The 23,349-nt window shown below is 47.3% G+C and overlaps 1 long non-coding RNA gene across 2 annotated transcripts; it reads left to right on the plus strand.

The window, feature by feature from the left end:
• Positions 1–629: 629 nt before the first annotated feature.
• Positions 630–16,678, plus strand: LOC147111761 (uncharacterized). Of its 2 annotated transcripts, none has more exons than XR_015079741.1 (4): positions 630–5,856; positions 7,442–7,637; positions 10,309–10,401; positions 14,788–16,678. It is a non-coding gene; the product is annotated as an uncharacterized LOC147111761 (long non-coding RNA). The 2 variants fall into 2 exon arrangements; XR_015079742.1 differs by lacking the exon at positions 630–5,856 and adding an exon at positions 6,851–7,299.
• Positions 16,679–23,349: the final 6,671 nt, after the last annotated feature.

Raw genomic sequence — 23,349 nt, forward strand, 5'->3', positions numbered from 1 at the left:
TGTGTGTGTGTGTGAGGATGTGTGTGTGTGAGGTTGTGTGTGTGTGTGTGAGGATGTGTGTGTGTGTGTGTGTGTGAGGTTGTGTGTGTGTGTGTGAGGTTGTGTGTGTGTGTGTGAGGTTGTGTGTGTGTGTGTGAGGTTGTGTGTGTGTGTGTGAGGTTGTGTGTGTGTGTGAGGATGTGTGTGTGTGTGTGTGTGTGAGGTTGTGGGTGTGTGTGTGAAGATGTCATAGAGTCACAGAGTTATACAGCACAGAAAGAGGCCCATCGGCCCATCGCGTCCGCGCCGGCCATCAAGCCCTGTCTAATCTAATCCCATTTTCCAGCATTTGTTCCGTAGCCTTGTATGCTATGGCATTTCAAGCGCTCATCCAAATGCTTCTTGAATGTTGTGAGGGTTCCTGCCTCTCCCACCCTTTCAGGCAGTGAGTTGCAGATTCCAAGCACCCTCTGGGTGAAAAAGTTTTTCCTCAAATCCCCTCTAAACCTCCTACCCCTTACCTTGAATCTATGCCCCCTTGTTGTTGACCCCTCCACTAAGGGGAAAAGTTCCTTTCTATCTACCCTATCTATGCCCCTCATAATTTTGTATACCTCAATCAGGTCCCCCCTCAGCCTTCTCTGCTCCAAGGAAAACAACCCCAGCCTGTCCAGTCTTTCTTCATAGCTGAAGCGTGTAGGATTCGCAAAATTGGGCTTTGTATTACTAAGGGTCAAATGGCAGGTGAGGCCAATATTTTAAAGACTGTTTTAAAAGAAGCCCAGAAAAAGGGGCATACAAAATGGCCGCCATACCATGTGGCCGGCTTATTGGGACACTTTAAAATGGTTCCTGCGAATCCTCAGACAGCTTTGTGGATTCAACCCACAGTAAGTTCTGGAAGCCGTTTCTGAGAGAACGAAACCAGACCCACACGTATACATATGGATTAGATGCAGATCCAGTCAAGATCGGCCTGGAGACAGAGACCATCTAAATGTTGACCCAGACAAAAGGGGACAATTTCATATTCATGAGAACAGCACCAAGGACTAGATAACAAGATCAGCAGGACATTAAAAACAATGAAGGTCATTCCAGACCAGAGATGGGCCTTTACCGGCCGTTTAAAATATTTTAAAATATAATAACTACCCCGCTGTGCTCCCAGCCCACCAAAAGTTAAACAAAGACTAACCTGATTTTGGGCGGGAAGTGGAGACTCCTGAAGAAAAGTATAACTGGAGGAGTTGGAGTTGTACAGACACACTTGGAAGGCACACTCAGACGGAAGACACGGCAGACACACACTCGGAGAGAGACACACGACCGAGTGGCAGTGGGTAAAGAGGAGTCGCTTCGGGAGAAGATCAGCAAACTCCTCTCCACCATCGGAGGAGGAAGAAGAATTAAGCCAACATCAAGAAGCCGTTTTCGAAGCCGGCGTCCCGCCCCGGGGAAAACATCGGGAGATCATCGACCATCCCCGGGCCACTGCCGGAATAAGAGGCCATCGACCCAACTTGGGAGAAGAAACAAAAAAATAAAACCCCAAGAGAAGAAACCTTCCAGCCACCCCGGCTCGGGAGAAGAGATAAAAACAAACTGAAGAAACGATGGGAGCCAGCCCAAGGCTCCTCTGACCGGGGTCGAGCCGACGATCCCCGACCCAGCCGACATCCAGAACCAGCCGGTGTCCAGCCGACCCCCACCTCAGGAAAGGTGTGGCGCAGCTCGCTGGGGCTCCACGATCCACGTGGAGACGGAACGCCTGAAAGGATCAAACGCAGACTGGTTCAAAACCTTGCACTTCCTAGTTGGATTGGTGAGCATGTTTCTGGCCCTTCACAATCAGATCTAGATAGGTTTAAGGGGGTGGATTTAAGGGTACAATTAACATGAGTTGTTGTCCCTCGATATTCCGTGTGTTTCCTTATTTCATGATGATTTTTGTAGAGTACAAGATGCCTGTATTTGCCTTAGTTAGTATTGTGTCATTATGGTTTGTTTGTGTTTTTCCCTCCCATGTACACTCTTATCTGTTTGCATTTGATTTGATAATTTTCCTTATGCAATAAAATTTCATTTCGTTTCATCAAACTTGGTCTACAAGAGTTTTCTCTACATTGTGGTTCCTGCCCCAAAGTCCAGAGTATAGAATCTAAGGGGCGAGTGGGTCGAACCACTCAAGGTTTTACTATGCAAGAGAGAGAGGCCTCTAGAGAGAGAAACCTCAGAGACATCTCTCAAGGAAACCCCTTACAGAAAATGGCGACCGCGGCAGGACTCTGGCAGCAGGATTGCAATGTAGTAGATCCAAGTTTGAATGGTCGAAATGCAATGGATGAGAGGATAGCAGATTATGTCTTTGGCAAGGTAAATCTCACTAAACAGTGGATTTCCGATCTCTTGCTGGATGGGCGTCCAGTGGACGCAGCCATCAGGTGGACAGAGAGCAAAGAGCATAAGAAGTCAGTGGAAAAGGCAGTGTGGCTGATGTGTTACAAGAAGCAGGTCCAGATCTTGGACCGAGTCGTTGCAGCACAGGCAGCCAGGATCACAACCCGGGCAGCAGAGATAGAGGAAAAGGCCATGGGAGGGGAAAAACTCATCACAGCGCTTCACGCGCTGAATCAGGAACGCCAAGTGGTGGCTAGTCAACATCAGGCCAGGATAGAGTACCTGGAGTGCCAGGTTACTGAGGCAAAAATGAATGAAACGAGGATACGGGAGAGAAACGCCTGCCTCGCACAACAGCTAAGAGCGCAGGAGGAGAGAGTAGTGGAGGTTAAGGCAGCTTACAAGCTAGCCCTCGAGCACGGGTTTGAGAGCACAGACCACGGTCCCTGTCAAAAGACCATAGAGGACCTAAGAAAGGCCCTGGTAAAGGCGAAAGGCATGGTGTGTCTCGTCAGCCCGAAAGCTAGTCACATGGACTTTTTAAAGGAATCAAAACAGCCGATTCCAGCTGAGGTAATTGTGGTACCAGCCACCGAGCCCGCAGCACCGCCGAGCTATAGTGAGACTTGGCCGGAAAAGTAGGGGGTAGTGAAAGAAGAGGTAGCCGAGGTGGAGTGTGAGGAAGAACCACTGGTCGCAAAGCCGGGACCGGCACAAATGTGTCCCGCTCGGCACCAGAGGTTCGGTCCCAATGCTGCCGATGGCAGTATCGGACCCCACCAGAAACAGCTCGTGGTGCCCTACGCTGGCCCACAATTAAGGTCCATGTTGAGCCACCTCGCATGACTCACAGTAAAGGGAGATCCCTCGCTTCATTTCAGGGAGATAGAGGAAACAGCAGCCATTACTGTTGCTTTTCTCCCTGGATTGCACAATCCTTCAGTGCCTCTCAGAGGATAGTAAGAGGGGACGGAAAGGGTATGAGGATCTCAGGGAGGAAGTTTTAGAAGTAATGGGAGTGGACGACGGTATTCCGTTCGACCGTGTGGAAGGGACCGTGCAGCTATCTGGAGAACCCCCACGGGTTTTCGCAGAAAGGCTGTGGCCAGTGTATCGACGCAGCTGTCCGGGCATGCCTGAACGGGCTGCAATGAACGACGAGCAGCGGGTTCATTGGCTCCGTTGCTTGGTTACCAACAGCTTGCCAGAGATACGGGCCCTAGCCAGATCTTGGTTTGATCCCCAAGGTCCTGGTGTCATGGAGGAGACGGTGCTCCGTCAGCTCAATGTGGCATACAAGAATTGTAGAGGTCAGGAAACACCTCCCCAGAAAGGAAAGGTGCATGAGGCAAAACCCGCAGCCCTAGGCAAAAAGGAGCGGCGTCAGGAGGGGAATCACCCTGTCCAAGCCAAGCTCAATTGCTATGGGTGCGGGAAGGATGGACATTGGCGCAAGGACTGTAGAAATCCGTGGAAGGATAATAAAGGGAGATTTCCCACTGCCCAAGCCCAAGCCCAGACTGCCGCCCCAGCACCAGCCCAAACCCAAGCCGTAGCTCCTGCCCCAGCACAAGGAGCTGGTGCAGTTATGGATCCCGCTGCGATTGAATCAATCATAGAGACAATGCGGTCTCTGATGATTTCACAGGGGAAAATAGCTGTCACCACCGGTCTTGTCGCTCCCGAAACCCCGACCGCTGTGCCCAAATGACGAGAGTCGGCGCAGCCCATCTACCTGTGTGCACTGTGATATGATGTATGGAGACGACCCCTCATAGAGATGGAGGTGGAGGAGGTGCAGGGAACCTATCTGTTGGATACGGGAGCATCGCCTCGCCTCTGTCCACCGGGGTCCCATACCTTCTGTCAGGCTTCACGGGTGAAGAACAGGCTAGCGCACATTCCCTTCCCCTCTCCATTCATTTAGGACCACTCCGCACCACGTGGAAGTGTACCCTAATGAAGTGGGAGGTGGGAGGTGGAACGGGAGTCCTGGGGTCTGATTTTTTGGTGGCCCACGGGATCCACGTGGACCTGAGAAATCATTGTCTCTGGGGAGCGGGTACGAGTGTGAAGGAGATAGAGAGTGTTAAGGAAAACTCTACGAAGGCGCGGGTTGGCTGGCGAGAAGTAAAATTCTTGGGTCTAACCCTATGCACTGGCGAGAGCTGTAGACCAGGAGGATAGACCGGAATCGGTGGAAAATCCACCAGTCTACGCCACTCGCACAATGGAGGTGTCCCGACGCAACAAGTGGTTTCACATGAAGCGGTGCAAACTGTTTAAACCGGGTGCAAGAGCATCAGCAACCGAAGCCAGGTCTGAGGGTAAAGATCCTCAGCCTGAGGCGCGCGATGAGTCACAGACCACACAAGCTGGCGTTGTAGCCTGCTTGGAAGGAGAAGAGGTCCCGCCCACCTGGGGGGAGCTTTCCCCGATGGCCTGGGACTCGGACGAGGAGGGGCCCGAACAACAAGGTCCCGCCCTCGACACGATTCTGGAGGAGGTGGAGTCGGAGGACGGAGATCCCGCCCTCGACTCGAGCATGGGGGAGGTAGAAATTGGGGGCAGAGATCCTCCACCTGTAGGGACAGGTGAGGAGGAGCCGTCTGCCACAGGCCCAATTCCCGAAGGGGCGGAGCCTAAGGGGAGGGAGCCGAAGCCCACAGTCGTGGAAGTGCCACGGGCTGTTAGAGCTAAAGTCCCACCCGAAGGTCCACTCGCCAAGGGAGCCTGCCCGGATCCCAAAGGGGTGGAGCCTGAGGGAAGGGAGCCGAAGCCCAGTCGTGGAAGAGCCACAGGCTGTGAGATCTAAGGTCCCACCTGAAGGTCCACTCGCTAAGGGAGCCACGCCCAAAGTACCTTCTCGCAGGACGAATCGTACGCCTCAGCCAGTAAAACCTTGGCCCGAGTCCCCCGCTCCCAGTAAACGCCGACCTGAGAAATCCTTGACAAAACACAGTCCCCGATTAACTGCAAAAGACTGCGGGGAACCCAAGCCACAGGTCACTGCAGCCCTGCCACAGGGAGCAGCAAGCTGCAGTCCAATCAGGGATTAGGCAAGCCGCCCGGGGACGGGCGGCGCTGTACATAGTTTAAGTTTAAGTTTAAGGTGTGTATATATTAAAATGATTAGAGTTTAAGTAGTTTTAAATCTGCCCAGTATGTGTGTATTTTGGATCGAGGTCGAAAGACCCGATCATGCCGTCACCTAAGCCAGAATCTCTTGGGAGCCTGGCTATATTGTGTGATTTGTTGCAGGAACCAGGAGAAAGATGAGAGGGATCCTTGTCGCATTCGTGACGATCGGGTGGAGCTGGGCCTATCGAGGCCACACCAAGGACTCTACCATATACGGGTGCTCTGGCATCGCGACTGACGGAACTGGCCCACGGGACGCTGAAGAGACTACTGCCTACTTCCATGAAGGAAGATGGCCAGGCTGGCTGGGGTTGAACTCTACTGAATACAGCCCAGGTAACATCCTGGTAAATCTCCTCTGCAGCCTCTCCAAAGCAATCACATCCTTCCTATAGCGTGGCAACCAGAACTGCACACAGTACTCCAGCTGTGGCCTTACCAGCGTTTTGTACAGCTCCATCATAACCTCCCTGCTCTTATAGTCTATGCCTCGGCTAATGAAGGCAAGTTTCCCATATGCCTTTTTAACCACCTTATCCACCTCTTCTGCTGCCTTCAGGGATCTATGTACATGCACACCAAGGTCCCTCTGATCCTCTGTCTTTCCTAGGGTCTTACCATTCATTGTGTATTCCCTTGCCTTGTTAGTCCGTCCAAAATGCATCACCTCACACTTTTCAGGGTTAAATTCCATTTGCCACTGTTCCGTCCATCTGACCAACCCATCTATATCGTCCTGTAGCCTGAGGCTTCTCTCCTCGCTATTTACCACCCCACCAATTTTTGTGTCATCTGCGAACTTACTGATCATACCTTTGTGTGTGAGTGTGAAGATGTGTGTGTGAGTGTGAGTGTGAAGTTGTGTGTGTGAGTGTGTGTGTGTGAGGGTGTATGTGTTGGTGTGTGAGGTTGTGTGTGTGTGTGAAGATATGTGTGTGTGTGTGAGTGTGAGGTTGTGTGTGTGAGTGTGTGTGTGTGTGTGTGTGTGAGGGTGTGTGTGTGGGTGTGTGAGGTTGTGTGTGTGTGTGTGTGTATCTGGGTGTGTGTGTGTGAAGATGTGTGTGTGAGTGTGAGTGTGTGTGTGTGAGTGTGTGTGAGTGTGTGTGAGTTTGTGTGTGTGTGTGAGTTTGTGTGTGTGTGTGAGTGTGCAAGGGTGAGGGTGTGTTTGAGGGTGAGGGTGTGTGTGAGGGTGAGGGTGTGTGTTTGTGTGAGTGTGTGAGTGTGAGGGTGTGTGTGTGTGCATGAGTGTGAGTGTGTGAGTTTGTGAGGGTGAGGGTGTGTGTGAGGGTGAGGGTGTGTGTGAGGGTGAGGGTGTGTGTGTGTGTGTGTGAGTGCGTGAGTGTGAGGGTGTGAGGGTAAAGGTGTGTGTGCTGGTGAGGATGTATGTGTGTGTTTACACTCTTCCAGTTACACAGCCGCGGAACCTGCACCGTTTGAGGATCAACCGAGATTTGCAACAACAGGATATCTATTTATTTACAATTCATAAATTTACATATTGTGAGCTATGGGTGCGGTTTGTGGTGGATGGACGGTATGTGGTCACCAGATGGAGACAAAGTTCCCCTCTCACTCCAATTCAGGTGAAGGCCACACCCACCTCCAACACACCTGAGGCAAATCTACCCATTAGCTCACTAGTTCAAAAGGCAAAATAGTGCATCCCTTCAGGGCCAGGGAAAGGGGTCCTGAGAGTGGACCAGGCTAGTGCTGAGGAGAAAGCCAGGACCGGGCCAGTGCCTGAGGAGAAAGCCAGGACTGGCTGAGAAAGATCCAGTGGTAAAGTAACCCTGGCTTATTGTTTTTTGGAGGAAGAACCAGTGGTAAAGTAACCCTGGGTTATGTTTTTGGATTTTGCCAGATGTGAAGCTTTTTCCCCGTTTTCTAAAAATAAAACACAGCTAATTTCTGTTTTTCATAGACCAATCTTGTGACTGCTTGTGTCCCCCGCTTCCCACATCAACACACCCTTCGGTCTAGGTGGTGGTTGATCACAATATTTACAAGTCATGTTGGAAAATTGATCAGTTTGATGCAAAGACGAGGAGGTGGAGGACGATCGGGGCTTGTGTGTTTAGGCTTCATTCTGCCGGTGACAGCAGCAGCTCCTTAGGCAGGTGAGCCTCTGGGCGGATCGGACACTTTCTGACTGCTGAAGTAAAGTTGAAAAGGTGTGTGTGGTGTGTGGTGTGTGGTGTGTGGGGTGTGGGGTGTGTGGTGTGTGGGACATGTTCTGACTGCTGGAGAAGTAAAGTTGAAAAGGCTGCTGCATGTGCTCGGAGCTGCTCCTGAGGGTTGCGGAGGAAGGATCCATGCCGTAGGAAGTGATCCTGTTGGGGAAAGAGTAAGTTGCCCAGCTGGTCATGGGGCAAACATTTGGAAATGACCTCTGTGATTTGAGAGCATGCATTAAAGAGGACTGAATTGTGAGGGTTAACCAACTGTTCTCTGACTTTTTTCAGTCCCTCTAACTGCACCGTTTGCTGAACTAGATTGGTGCCTTCACACGACAAATGGATGGCCAGGATTATGTACAAAGAGTCCAGGGCCATCTGTCGAACGGGAAGCGATGGGTCTGCACAACGTAGCATCAGTCATCCAATCAGAGTCCCCGTGTTATTTACAGGCACTACATTATGAACATTGAGCTTCCTCCAGTAAAGTTTCAGAAGCCATGATTTCTATGGCTCTCTCTCGTTCATGGTCTTTTGTTGAACAGATCCAGGCTTCTACATGTTTGAAAATAGCATCAAGTCCTTGAGTGGACAGGTCCTGAAGTAATACTTGTTTCAGCAGATTTTGCAGAGAATCTGTGGTTTGGGTATAAAGCATGACCATCTCCTTTGTATTATCATTTGTGTCCTCGTCATTGTTCAGTTCTGGAGGTACCAAGCCAAAAGTACTGATCAGGCAGCTTTGAATCAATTGGCAGGTGTCAGCTTGGATTGATTCACTGTAGTTTCATGAGATGTGTGCAGATGTCCATGGCTAACTGTCGAACAGGGCTCTGCAGCAGCTCTGGTGGCTCGGCCTCGCTAAGATCCTGCATGTATGTGAGCAGCACCCTGTTTCTAATAAAGTTGCTGGGAAGTCTCCAGTGATTTATATATAGGGATCTGGCTATCTGAGTCACAGTCTGTATTAGGCTGAGCTTTAGTGTGAGATCCCTGGATTCAGCCTTTATCACCTGCCTACTTGTAATTAAATGACTAACAGCTGGCAGAATGTGGCTCTCGATTGTGAAGAGCAGTTCTTGAGGTGCGCAGACTGCCATGTTCCCATAGCACAGACCCAGTGTGCTCTTGACTTTATCCGATTCCTCATCAGCCTTGACCCTGAATCTGTGGGAGTTAGCAAACTCCTCCAGAAACCAAGGGCGAGGGCCGCTCCCTCTTGCTCTGCTCTCTCGCTGTGCTGCACACTCAGTAGCATTTGGTGAAGCTCCTCCCTTACATTCCTAGTGTGGGTCTGGCGGAGCACTGACGCAAGAGATTTATACAGAAAGCCCTTCTCTTGTGGGGAATGATGGTTGATGTTGAGTAGTTTTGATATTTCCTCAGCGAGCTGACATGTCCACTCCTCGTCATCAATCGTATTTAAAGCTAGGCACAAGACCGCCAATAATTTATTCTCCCACTCCGATTGGGACAGAGACTCCTCTGAATTTTCCAGTAAATGGTCAACTAATGGTGCCAGCTCGTCTTCCCACCACCTCACTGATTCTGAGTGGACATCGAGACTCAGGACTTTCAGTAGACTCAGTGCCGCAGCTCCTCGGCCTCCTCCCTGATATGGGCAACAAGGCACAGCGAGGAGCCGGGTCAGCAGTGCCTGGGCTTTAGGGAGATTGGCATTTTCATTGTAAGTCAGGGAAAAGCTTTCACTACCGGCTTGTAGTTTCTTTTTCCCAATATGTGCTGAACAACTGCAGATTATTGTTAAAGCCTTGGTGTACTGGGTCATGGTGACAAACTCCAGTAAGGATGGCCAAAGGACATCCTTCATCTTCAATGCAGTTGTGCTCAAACACATCACTCTTTCTCACAGTGTGACTAATTCTTCATCTGTTACTGGGTCTGGCTGATGATTGGGTGGTACCAGGGTCCCTGAACCAACGGGTGCAGCACACTGTTGGATGAGGAATTGCACCATTGCCTTTCCTCCCTCGGGCTCAAGGTAACCTTGCTGGGCCATGACACATTACCTGGGCAATGAGCTTCTTCTCCTGATTGCTGCTCTTGCCTAGAAGGACTGGTTTTATTGCAGCCACAACCTGAGCCTTCTTCCTTTCTAGGTGCGATGAGACTGATGTGATGAGGTGCTTCAGTACAGTGAGTGTTCCTACTCTCATTTGTTGGTCAGCGTTCTCTCTCTGAGATAGGAGAAATTCCACCATTTTGTCTGCATAAGCTGGAGCCAGAACTCTGAGAGCGAAGGATCTCAGTCTGGTTCTTCACAGCAAGATCATCAGTAGACTCCAGTGAAACACAAATCTGCTGGTTGAGCTTATTAAGAAGGATGTCCATTTGTGATTTTAGCCCGAGACACTTTGGGCAGGAGTTTCATTGGGCCGTAGAGGCGGGATTGGAGGTGTGTGGGGGGTTAAAGTCACGAAATAGGGGGGCACGAACCCATCCCGCCCCTAACCCGCCTCCATGCCAGTTTCAAAGGCGGCGGATACCCGACCTGTGCTGGGAGCCACCTCCCCGAGGCGGGAAGGGGATTAGTGCCAATTAACAGGCTGTTAACAGGCAGTTTTTAGCCTAATCCCTATTTTTATTCTTGAAGTGTGGGATTCCTGACGGCTCCAAACCACGGCAAGTTAGCGAGGCAGACCATCGGGCTGAAGGGCTTGGAGGGTTCGAGATGTCCGGTGTTCAGGTGAGTGATGGGTGCATGAGTGCAGAGGTAAGTGTGTTTGGTGTGTGTAAAGTGTTTAAAGAAGTTTAATTACCATTACTTACCTTTACAGCCTTCCTTCCTTCAGGTCTCGGGAGTCCCTCATCTCACCAGCACAGAAAGCAGAATTGCTGCGAGCTGTCAAAAGCTGCAGCATTTAGCTTTCTATTCTGGAGAGATCTCTAAATCAGCCTGAGAGGAAGGAATTAACTTAATGTACAGATTGTCAGTGTTTGACCGCTTCAAAGAGCTGTCAAACGCTAATATTTCATCTGTCAAAAGCTCTTGACAGATGAAATGTCAATCTGTGACATCACTTGTTGCTGGGTGGCCCTTAATTGGCCTGCTGAGCCCGCTGGGCGGGCTCAACAAGGTCAATCAAGTGAAAATCGAGTGGGTTGGCCACAACTCGATGGAGGCAGGACGCCAACCCCAAAAGTTGTAGTCCCGCCTCCTACACGCCTCCAGTATCAAAATCCAGCCCCTTATCTCTGTCACAACATCCATCTGATGCAGAAATGCAGTTTGTAGCACTTTGCTGTATTTTGTCCAGCCCTGGGTTTCTGTGTTATCATGGTTTTCATTGTGAGGCCCGGTAACATAAGCCCTCAGTTGTGATGTGGCCCTGGGTCATATGCCCATATAAGTCCTGCCAGCTCTTTGTGGCAGTTTAAGGTGGGTGCTGGGAGTTAAGGCCCAGATCTGCGATAGAGACCATATGGACAAGGCAACATTCCCAACCCTTGGCAGGCATATTGGATTGAGCAGCTATTTGTTCCTAATAAAGAACCTACCGCACCACAGGCATTCAAAGTACTTGCGACAAAAGATGAGGAAGTGGAGTGTAGGACAGACATTTCTAGCAGAATTGCCCCAAATTGGGATCTTCATGTGTCAGGTATTGAAGCTGCTTAATGATGTCATCAGGAAGTTGCTGTAACATCAGAGCGGCCTGTTGTGACATCAGAGTGGTCCCTTGTGACATCAGAGTGGCCCATTGTGTAGGATTCTCAAAATTAACAGATCCCCCAAAATGAAAGAAAACCCTATTTAAAAAAAAAATGACATTGGGCCCTTGCTAAAAACTTCAGGAGTGATAAAAGGGCATGTTGTGCCTAACAAGTAGATTCAAGGTCAGAAACAAACTTGGCATTATAAAAGGACATGATCAGGCATGTTTGGGAAAAGGCTGTTATGGAATTTGTGATCCACCTCTGCAGTAGCCAGATTGAGTATTCGAGGTAGTCAAACTGTCTGGGGGAACTGTAAACGTCACTCAGCCCCTATCAAGAAATTTACATGCTAACAATAGACCCATGGAAGAACAGCCTCACGAACACCTAAATCATGCATAAAACAAATCGCTTTGCCAACCTACAAAGAATCTCAGGCCCCACAGGAAACTCAAAGCACTGAGGGCATTTCACTACAATCAAATAAGAGCTCAATAGCTCAGGAAAACCATCCCAAAACGACTTCTCACGTTTTTAAACTATTTCAGCAACTCAGGAAACCATCCTGAAACCGCTTAAACAATTAACACAACTCAATGTTAACGAGCCCACCAAAATCTAACAATAAATCTAAACTGATTTGGCGCGCAGATTAACAGGCCTTGATTAGTATAATTGGAGGCCTGTTCCAGAAGTAAGGTGTGTTCAAAGGAGTTCAAACCGAAGGAGTCAAGTTCAACCACAAGGAGAGCCATCATCGAGTAACATCAAGACCAAGGAGCAAGCATCTCGAAGCAGTTCTCTCTCGCAAAAGAAGTAACACACCATCGGACACCTCGTGGCACCAAGGGCCCCAGGAAACAACCAACTGAATATTACCCTCAGCCAACCGGGTAATATTGGGCCACCGTGACCAACGGAAGATCAACTCGGAAGAAACTGAAGATTCGCAAGTTTTTCCACTCTACAAACTATTCCTGACTTACCCCTGGGTAAGATTTTATTCGAAAGACTCTAAGCCCTATTTCTAACCAAAGAAAATTGGGTGCTCACCTGATAGATCCAATACGCACCCTACCGCATCAGCAGAATCACGAAGACTGACCAGATACGCAGGGACATTGGAACCGGTTCTGGGGGAGGTGGGACCAGTTCAAACCGAACGGTTTGCACCTGGGCAAGGCTGGAACTGATGTCCTAGGGGGAGTGTTTGCTAGTGCTCTGGGGGAGGGTTTAAACTAAAATGGCAGGGGGTTGGGAACCTGAGCAGGGAGACAGAGGAAAGGGAAACAAGGATAAAAGCAAAAAATAGGAAGGAGAAAAACAAAAGTGGCAGTCAGAGAAATCAACGGTTTAAATCAAACGTGGCCACAGTAAATAATAATTCTAATAGGTCTAAGAGCATTAAAAAAACAAGCCTGAAGGCTTTGTGTCTTAATGCGAGGAGCATTAGTAATAAGGTGGATGAATTGGCTGCACAAATAGAGGTACATGAATATGATTTGGTTGGGATTACGGAAACGTGGCTCAAGGATGGCCAAGGCTGGGAATTCAACATCCAGGGGTATTTGATATTCAGGAAAGATAGGCAAAAAGGAAAGGGAGGTGGGGTAGCATTACTGGTTAAAGAAGGGATTAACACAATTGTAATGAAGGATATTAGCTCTGATGATGTGGAATCTGTATGGGTAGAATTGAGAAATACTAAGGGGAAGAAAACGTTAGTGGGAGTGGTATATAGGCCTCCAAACAGTAAGGCGGAGGTTGGGGATGGCATTAAAAGGGAAATTAAGGAAGCGTGCAATAAGGGCACAGCAGTTATCATGGGTGACTTTAATCTACATATAGATTAGGCTAACCAAATTAGTAACAACACTGTAGAGGAGGAATTCCTGGAGTGTTTACGGGATGGTTTCCTGGACCAATATGTTGAGGAACCAACCAGAGATCAGGCCATCTTAGACTGGGTATTATGTAACGCGAAAGGATTAATTAGCAATCTTGTTGTATGAGGCCCCTTGGGTCAGAGCGATCATAATATGATCGAATTCTTCATTAAGATGGAGAATGAAGTAGTTGACTCAGACTAGGGTCCTCAATTTAAATAAAGGAAACTACGATGGTCCGAGGAGCGAGTTGGGTAGGATTGATTGGGGAATGTCACTCAAAGGGTTGACAGTGGATAGGCAATGGCAAACATTCAAAGACCGAATGGATGAACTACAGAATTTGTTCATCCCAGTTTGGCCTAAAAATAAAACAAAAAAGGTGACTCAACCGTGGCTAACAAGGGAAATTAGGGATAGCATGAGATCCAAGGAGAGGACATATAAATTGGCCAGAAAAAGCAATAATCCTGAGGATTGGGAGCAGTTTAGGATCCAACAAAGGAGGACAAAGGGATTAATTAAGAAAGGGAAAATAGAATGAGAGTAAGCTTGCAGGGAACATAAAAACTGACTGTAAAAGCTTTTATAGATATGTGAAGAGAAAAAGATTGGTGAAGTCAAGCGTAGGTCCCTTGCAGTCAGAATCAGGGGAATTTATAATGGGGAACAAAGAAATGGCAGACCAACTAAATGGCCCAGAAATTCGTGTCCCAATGCGTGAGTACGCACGGTGTACTCATGCGTGGGCCCGATGGAAGTGCCGGCTTTCTGCATGCACAGTGCATGCGCGGGAAATCGGCACTTCCGCTCCCCTGAAAGCAGGGGTTCAGAGGTGGAACGCTTGCGACTTTTTGAGGCAGTGCGTGCGCATTGAGCATCGGCTTTTTTGTGAATTGCTGCAGTGAGGGTAAGTCCCCATCATTTACACATCTAAAAGGCAGGAGTAAAGCCCTTGAGAAGCTCTAACACTCAGGAGGAAGAACTATTTCATCAGTGGAGCTTCTGAACGGCACATTTTTGGTTGTGAAAGGGAGAAAAGTTATTTTAAGAAAGTCTGAGGTAAGTTTCCAACTTTAATTTTTTTTTTAAAACGGGTTTTGAGTAATGTAGGTATAAGGATCAACTCTTGCCGTGTGCAAGGCCTAATTGAATTAGATTTGTTTATTAAATGTGAAAATGACTGTTTAATAATGAATAATTTAACATTTACTAAATTTTTAAGAAAGAAGCTTTTCTTCGTTAATATATATTCTTTTAAGTAAGTATGTATGTATGTCTGTATATATTCCTTTCAGTATGTGTATGTATGTATGTATATATTCCTTTCAGTATATGTATGTATGTAATTATGACTTTCAGAAAATGTTAGTTATTGGAAAATCATCTCGGGCTGTGATATTCATCAGGCGGGTATGACGTGTTCCCAAGCCGATAACGCATGTTTCTTGCCATAGCCCTAAGTGATTTTCTAGCCACTCGCTTTATTAAAAGAACTTTAACAAATCTTTCCATTTTTTCCTTACAAGGACGTCTGTGTAAAGAGGAGGCCTGTGAGCGAGAAACATGCCCTCTAGAAATGGTGCCCTGATGCTCTGTGTGATTTTGCTTCAAAGAATTCAAAACGCCAGGGAACAACATAGAGTGAGGAACCATAACTGTCTCCTGATCAGAAGGAACTACTACCCACCCCAGAGTGTACAGGGAGAGGCAATCATTTGAGATGCTGTCGGAGGAGTTGTGTGTGAGGAGGCTGCGCTTCAGTAAAGAGGCATGTTGAAGGAGGACCTGCAACCACGCTGGAAGACCCGCACTGCCTTGTCAGTGAACATGAAGGTAACCACAGCATTGAACTTCTTTGCAATTTCAAGCAGGCACCGGTGACATAAGCAACATCTCCAAGAATGCTGTGAGGGTCTGCATTCACCAGGTCACAGATGCCATTTTCCCTAGGCTTTCAGAGTTCATTAAGTATGACTTGTCCACTCGACATCAAAAGGAGATGGCCTTTGCATTTCATCACATTGCTGTATTCCCCAAAGTGATTGGGGCCGTCGATGGAACCCATATTGCATTGAAGGCACCACTGGATGCACCTGTGACATACATCAACAGGAAGGGGCATCATTCATTGAATGTAATGATATTATGTGATGCGCACCTCAGGATTCTAAACGTGAATGTAGCGCACCGGGGAAGTAATCATTACTCCTTCGTCCTCCGTAACTCTAACTTATATGATGCTCTCAGCAAATTGCCTCCAGGATCCGCATGGATATTGGGTGACAAGGGCTACCCGCTAAGACCATGGCTGATGAATCCCTACCGCAAGACCAATAATGAGGCTCAGGAGAGATACAACCAGGCACACGTGTCCACACGTCAAGTGGTGGAGAGGACAATTGGAGTTCTGAAATCATGCTTCCGGTGCCTGGATAGGTCAGGGGGGACCTTGCAGTATTCTCACCAGAAAGTGGCAAGGATTGTGATGGCCTGTTGTGCTTTGCATAACTTTGCCCTGCAGGAAGGACTGACCCTTAACACTGCAGAAGAGCTCCCTGCTGAAATGGAGGACATAAGCAATGCCAATGTGCCTGTGGCCAGGCCTCATGGGGAGGAGCCAAGTGCTGCTGAAAGTAAGGCTGCTCGGGAGCTGCTCGTAGCCAACACCTTCACGAGGTAGTGTCGCCTTGTACCTACCCCTCCCCCCGCAAAGCAAGGAAAGGAGCAGACACAATTTAAAGTGAAGCAGTGAACTTGTATTGCATCATCAAACAGTTTTCAGGTTCAGTTTTGATGTAGATCGTTTATAACTTTTAAATGTTAACTAGCTATTTTCTACTTTTCAAACATTTGTAAACATGAATAGTTCAGAAAAAAATTTGTAAACAGTTTAAAGTGACTTTTCCTTGTTTCTTAGTGCAATTAAGACATTGAAGATGTTAACTACCTATTTTCAACTTTTCAAACATTCGCAAACATAAATAGTTTGGAAAAAAACTTTGTAAACAGTTTAAAGTAACTTTTTTTGGTTTCTTAGTGCAATAAAGACATTCAAGGTGGAAACTAGCTATTTTCTAATTTTCAAACAGTTGTTGTAAAAATACTTTTGCTCCAATAAAAGTTGAATTTTTTTTCAAAGTGACTACAGGCCATACTGTTTAAACGAAAAGGTTACATATCCTTTCACTCTGAAATGTACATTTCAATGAAAAAAGAAAAGACAACATTTAACATGTCAATAAAATGAAAATTTAAACAATTGAACGATTTGCCCCCTCGCATCTGTGACTGAGGGTCCAAGGAGGTGCATTGCGCAAAAGGTGACATCGTAACGTTTCCTGCGCCTTTTCCCTCCCCATGACTGGAGCCCTGAGGAGATTGGTGAGGTCATCGTCAGTGAAATTCGGAGTTCTTTTAATGACTTGAATTGTGCTCATTCCAGCCATTTCACATTGCTAATTAAATAAAATGAATGAAAAAAATGCTTTCAGGGCTTTTAAAACTCTTTAAATTGATTAAAATCTCTTTAAAACTATTTAACATTCTTCCAATTCCTTTAAAAGTATTTAAAACTTTACAAAAGTTAACAAAAGATTCATAAAAATACAAAGAACCAACTCTGCATGCTGCTTCTGATACTAACAAGGCTTTGTTGCTTGTGAGAAAGATTGGGGGCGTGTCTTATGCTAATGCGACCTCACAGGGCGTGTCTCCCTTACCCTCCACGCTGGACGCTTTGCGTAGGCTGCACTCCTGGGCGGCGTGACGTCAGACGAAGCCCGGGACTGCTCCTGAAGAAAACAGAATTCCACGCTTGCCGAGAGCACAACGGCCGGCACGCTAGGTAAGTGCACAGCGGGGGCTTACACGCGCGGCAAGCCCCCGACCCTAATTTCTGGGCCAATACATATTTTGGTTCTGTCTTCACAAAGGAGCACACAAATAACCTCCCAGAAATGCCGGGGAACATAGGGTCTGATGAAAGGGTGGAACTGAAAGAAATCAGTATTTGTAGGGAAATGGTGTTGGGAAAATTGATGGGACTGAAGGCCGATAAATTCCCAGGGCCTGATAATCTACATCCTAGGGTACTTAAGGAATTGGCCCTAGAAATAGTAGATGCATTGCTGGTCATCTTCCAGAACTCGATAGACTCTGGAACAGTACCCATGGATTGGAGGGTAGCTAATGTTACCCCACTATTCAAAAAGTGTGGGAGAGAAAAAGCGGGGAATTATAGACCGGTAAGCCTGACATCGGTAGTGGGGAAAATGCTAGAGTCCATTATAAAAGATGTAATAGCAGAGCACTTGGAAAGCAATGACAGGATCGGACAAAGTCAACATGGATTTACAAAAGGTAAATCATGCTTGACTAATCTACTGGAATTTTTTGAGGATGTAACTGGTAAAATAGATAAGGGAGAACCAGTGGATGTGGTGTATTTGGACTTTCAGAAGGCTTTCGATAAGGTCCCGCATAAGAGATTAGCGTGCAAAATTAAGGCACATGGGATTGGGGGCAAGGTATTGACTTGGATAGAGAACTGGTTGGCGGACAGAAAGCAAAGAGTTGGAATAAACAGGTCATTTTCCGAGTGGCAGGCAGTGACTAGTGGGGTATCGCAAGGATCGGTCCTAGGACCCCAGCTGTTCACAATATATATTAATGATCTGGACGAGGGAATTGGATGTAATATCTCCAAATTTGCAGACGACACAAAGCTGGGTGGGAGGGTATGCTGTGAGGAGGATGTCGTGAAACTCCAGTACGATTTGGACAGGTTGGGTGATTGGGCAGAAACATAGCAAATGCACTATAATGTGGATAAATGTGAGGTTATCCACTTTGGTGGCAAAAACAGGAAGGCAGATTATTTTTTGAATGGCAATAGATTGGGAGAAGGGGAAGTGCAAAGAGACCTGGGTGTTCTTGTGCACCAGTCGCTGAAGGTAAGCACGCAGGTGCAGTAGGCGGTTAAGAAGGCAAATGGTATGTTGGCCTTCGTAGCAAGAGGGTTCGAGTACAGGAACAAGGATGTCTTGCTGCAGTTGTACAGGGCCTTGGTGAGACTGCACCTTGAGTATTGTGTGCAGTTTTGGTCGCCTTATCTGAGGAAGGACGTTCTTGCCATGGAAGGAGTGCAGCGAAGATTCACCAGGCTGATACCTGGGATGGCAGGAATGACGTATGAGGAGAGATTGTGTTGATTGGGCTTATACTCACTGGAGTTTAGAAGATTGAGAGGGGATCTCATTGAAACCTATAAAATTGTCAGGCCTGGACAGACTAGATGCAGGAAGGATGTTTCTGATGGCCAGGGAGTCCAGAACCAGGGGTCATAGTCTAAGGATAAGGGGTAAGCCATTTAGGACTGAAATGAGGAGGAATTTCTTCACCCAGAGAGTGGTGAACCTGTGGAATTCTCTGCCACAGAGGGCAGTGGAGGCCAGTTTATTAAATATATTCAAAAAAGAGTTGGATATATTTCTTAAGGCTAAAGGGATCAAGGGATATGGGGAGAAGGCAGGGACAGGGTACTGAATTTGGATGATCAGCCATGATCTCATTGAATGGCGGAGCAGGCTCGAAGGGCCGAATGGCCTACTGCTGCTCCTATCTTCTATGTTTCTATGTTTCTATGTGAAGTCCTCTACCGCGTCCGTGGTATGGCAGGCCCCAACCGACACAACTAGCGAACCCCGAAATCGCGAACCAGCTCAACTGTCAAGGCGTCGTTTTGTGAGCATTATCCCTGGTCCCGTCAGAGCCTAACTGAGCTAGTAAGGTGGGATTGGGAGGGGTGAGATATTTGTCTACTGTAATTTTTCCCTCGTGTATGTCGAAGTGTTTCCCCATTTTATTAGAGTGTTATTATTGTTTTGTATTTTCTTTCTCAAATAAAGATCAAAGTTCTTGCACCAAAAATCTGCTGCACTTTTCTCACAACCCCCAAATAAGTCCAAGGTCTAGAACCAAGGGAGTGGGAGCGATTTGAACCGCTCATAAGTCAGAGCTGAAGCTGACCCCAACCACCACCCCCTACAGTTGCGACGTTTGTTCCACTCTTGTCTCCTTTAAAATCCTTGTTGTCTATTGCCCACCACCCCAGATTTCTCACCCACATATCCTCCCAGCTTTCTTCCTTCAGCCTCTGCACTCAGTGACTCCTCATCCTCGCTCATTTCAAGCTCCATCTCAACTCCCCTTGTCCTTTCTCCTCCGATTTTGCTGCCCTCCTGTTGTCCTTTAAACACCAATACCCATCACGTCCACCCCTCTACTTTGCCGTCTCTCTTGGCCTCACAACTTGCATGGTCTCAATCACTGACAAGGCCATCTCTGACCATTCATTTTATCACCTGTAACCCCCTAACACCTTCCAACCTTACTTCCATCTGCGTCCACCCCTGCAAAAAACTCTTACAGGACGAGAGGAACATTGGGAACAGAAGGAAGCCATCCAGCCCCTCGGATGTTCTCTGCCATTCAATGAGATCCTGGCTGATGTGTACCTCAACTCCACTTACCCACCATTGCTCCATATGCCTTCATAACCTCACCCAACAAAAACCCATCAGTCTGATTTCACTGAACAACGATTGATGTCGCACCATTATGCAACACCTATTCAGATCTGTAGCTCTCCACTCACTCAGCAACAACCACACAACTTATATTAACATAGCGTCTTTAAACCAGTAAAATGTCCCAAGGCGCTTCACAGGAGTTATATAAAACTAAATTTGGAACCGAGCCACATAGGGAGAAATTAGGTCAAATGACCAAAAAAGAGGTAGCTTTTAAGGAGTGTCTTAAAGGAGGAAAGAGAGGTAGAGAGATGGAGAGATTTCGGGAGGGAATTCCAGAGCTTAGGGCCTAGGCAGCTGAAGGCACAGCTGCCAATGGTTGAGCAATTAAAATCAGGGATGTTCAAGAGGCCAGAATTAGAGGAATGCAGATATCTCAGGGGGTTGTGGGGCTGGAGGAGATTACAGAGATGGGGAGGGGAGAGGACATGGAGGGATTTGAACACAAGGATGAGAATTTTAATATTGAGGTGTTGCTTAACCGGGAGCCAATGTAGGTCAGTGAGCACAGGGGTGATGGGTGAATGGGACTTGGTGTGAGTTAGGACACAGGCAGCCAAGATTTAGATGACCTCAAGTTTGTATAGGGTAAAACGTGGGAGGCCAGCCAGGAGTGCATTGGAATAGTCAATCCTAGAGGTAACAAAGGCATGGATGAGGGTTTCAGCAGCAGATGAGCTGAGTTGGGTGAGAGTGCTACCCACAGAGCAACGGATGACACTAAATTCTTGTACACTTCTATAATCAAATGTCTTTGAATTGAACAAGAGAATATGTTTGACCAGCCTGAGGGAGGGGTAGGGGGAGTGGGAGGGGTTATCATCTCACTCTGTCACTATTTCCAGTATCTTGACCTCTTTCCAACATACAGTGGTGCAAGTATTAAGGTGCTCAGTCTCTCGTCTCTCATCAGCCTGGGTTGCAGTTGGAGGGCAACAGTTGTCTGCAGGATAGGAAGGAGATAAATATCAGTCAGGGTCACATTCTTGATCACTATCCAGAGATTCCAGCTGACAAGTGAACAAGTGTCAATCAGGAGATGACAACATACAAATATCAGCACAAAAGATTGAATCATACACTTATTCAGGTGAGACAGGTCAGTGACGGCATCGAACACACCTGGTCAGGTACAGAATGGGTTAGATACAGAGTAAAGCTCCCTCTACAATATCCCATCAAAAACTCCCAGGGCAGGTAAAGCACAGGTTAGATACAGAGTAAAGCTCCTTCTACACTGTTCCATCAAACAATCCCAGGGCAGGTACAGCATAGGTGAGATACAGAGTAAAGTTCCCTCTACACTGTCCAATCAAACACTGCCAGGGCAGGCATAGCGTGGGTGAGATACAGAGTAAAGTTCCCACTACACTGCCTGTAGGGGGTGATGTGTGGGTCAGCTTCCCCTCTGACATCTGAATGGTTCGAATCGCCCCCACTCCCTTGATTCTAGACCTTGGGCTTATTTGGAGATTGTGACAAAAGTGCAGCAGACAACTGGTTTTGGTGCAAGAAACTTTGATCTTTATTCAAGAAAGAAAACATAATACAGCAATCTTCTACTCTAATAAAAATGGGGAAACACTTCGATACATACGAGGGAAAATACAGTAGAAAAATACCTCACCCCTCCCAATCCCACTTCCTAGCTAAGTTGGACTCTAGAGGACCAGGGATAATGCTCACCAAAACGAATCCTTGACAGTTGAGCTGGTTCACGGTTTTGGGGTTCGCTGGATGTGTTGGTCGGTGTCTGCCATACCCCGTACGTGGTAGAGGACTTTGACTATCTGCTGGTCAGTCTTTGCGAGTCCGCTGATGTGGTAGGTTGCGTTTTGGATCTATGGGGTGAGTACCCACTTTTCTTCGGTAGAGATAGGGTTTAGAGTCCCTTTTAAGTAAAAAATCTTACCCGGGGTAAGTCAGGAATAGATTGTAGAGTGGAAACTTTTGAATCTTCGGTTTTTCTCCTGAGTTGTTTTTCTTTGGTTGCGGTGGCTCAATATTACCGGATTGGTTGGTAGTTCAATATTACTGGATTGGTTGGTGGTAATATTTTGTTGGTAGTTTCATAAGGCTCTTGTTGCCATGGGGTGTCTGATGATGTCCTGGGTCACTGAAGCTGTTCAACTTGGGTGTACAGTAGAATACTGCCCCGTTTCGATGCTTTGGTTTCTCTTGTGTGTTGCTTCTGGGGCGAGCTTTCTGAGAGAGAACTTCTTGAGTTGTCTCGAACTTCTGGGGAGTTTTCGTTCTTTAGAAAACAGGCCTTTAATTATACTAATTGGGGCCTCCTAATCTGCGCGCCAAATCAATCCCGGTTTATTGTTTGATTTGGGTGGGCTCGTTAAGGTCCTGTGTATTGGGTGGGGAGTGCTCCTTCGTGGATCGATTGTTATGATGAATTGAAGTTACACAGTTCCCCAGACAATTTGATTTTACTCCAATATCCAAACTGTGTTTACAGAGGTTGATCCCATTTCCTGTTGCAGCCTTTTCTCCCCGTACAGGTCCAAACATGCCTTTTTATTTTATCATCCTGAAACTTGTTTAGAAAGAGTCCAAAGTCATTTTCGTTAGGGTTTTCTTCTAACTTTGGGAGATCTGTGAATTTTGAGAATCTTACACTGCCCCATCAAACACTCCAAGGGCAGGTACAGTATGGGTTAGATACAGAGTAAAGCTCCCTCGACAGTGTCCCAGCAAACACTCCCAGGGTATGTACAACACGGGTTAGATACAGAGTAAAGCTCCCTCTACACCGTCCCATCAAACACACAGGGCAGGTCCAGCACGGGTTTGATACAGAGTCAAGCTTCTTCTGAACAGTCAATTCAAACACTTCCGGTGTAGTATAGCACAGGTTAGATACAGAGTAAAGCTCCCTCTATACTGTCCCATCAAACACACTTAGGGCAGGTACAGCAGGGGTTAGATACAGAATAAAGTGCCCTCTACACTTTCCCATCAAACACTCCCAGGGCAGGTACAGGACGGGTGAGAAACAGAGTAAAGCTCCCTCTACACTGTCCCATCAAACACAACCGCGGGCAGGTACAGCATGGGCTAGACACAGAGTAACGCTCACTCTACACTGTCCTAACAAACACTCCCAGGGCAGGTATAGCAAGGTTTAGATACAGAGTAAAGCTCCCTCTACACTTTCCCATCTAACACACCCAGGGCAGGTTCAGCACGGGTTAGATACAGAGTAAAGTTCCCTCTACACAGTCCAGTCAAACTCAACCAGGGCAGGAACAGCACGGGTTAGATACAGAGTAAAACTGCCTCTACACTGTCGAATCAAACACTCCCAAGTCAGCTACAACATGGGTTAGATACAGAATAAAACTCCTTCTACACTGTCCGACCAAACACTCCCAGGGCAGGTACAGCATGGGTTAGATAAAGAGCAAAGCTCCTTCTAAACAGTCTCGTCAAACACTTCCAGGGCAGGTACAGCACGGATTAGATACAGAGTATAATTCCCTATACACT

This window comes from Somniosus microcephalus, chromosome 10, assembly GCF_052327205.1.
Source record: "Somniosus microcephalus isolate GS21.2 chromosome 10, FLI_Smic_1.0, whole genome shotgun sequence".
NCBI classification, from domain to species: domain Eukaryota; kingdom Metazoa; phylum Chordata; class Chondrichthyes; order Squaliformes; family Somniosidae; genus Somniosus; species Somniosus microcephalus.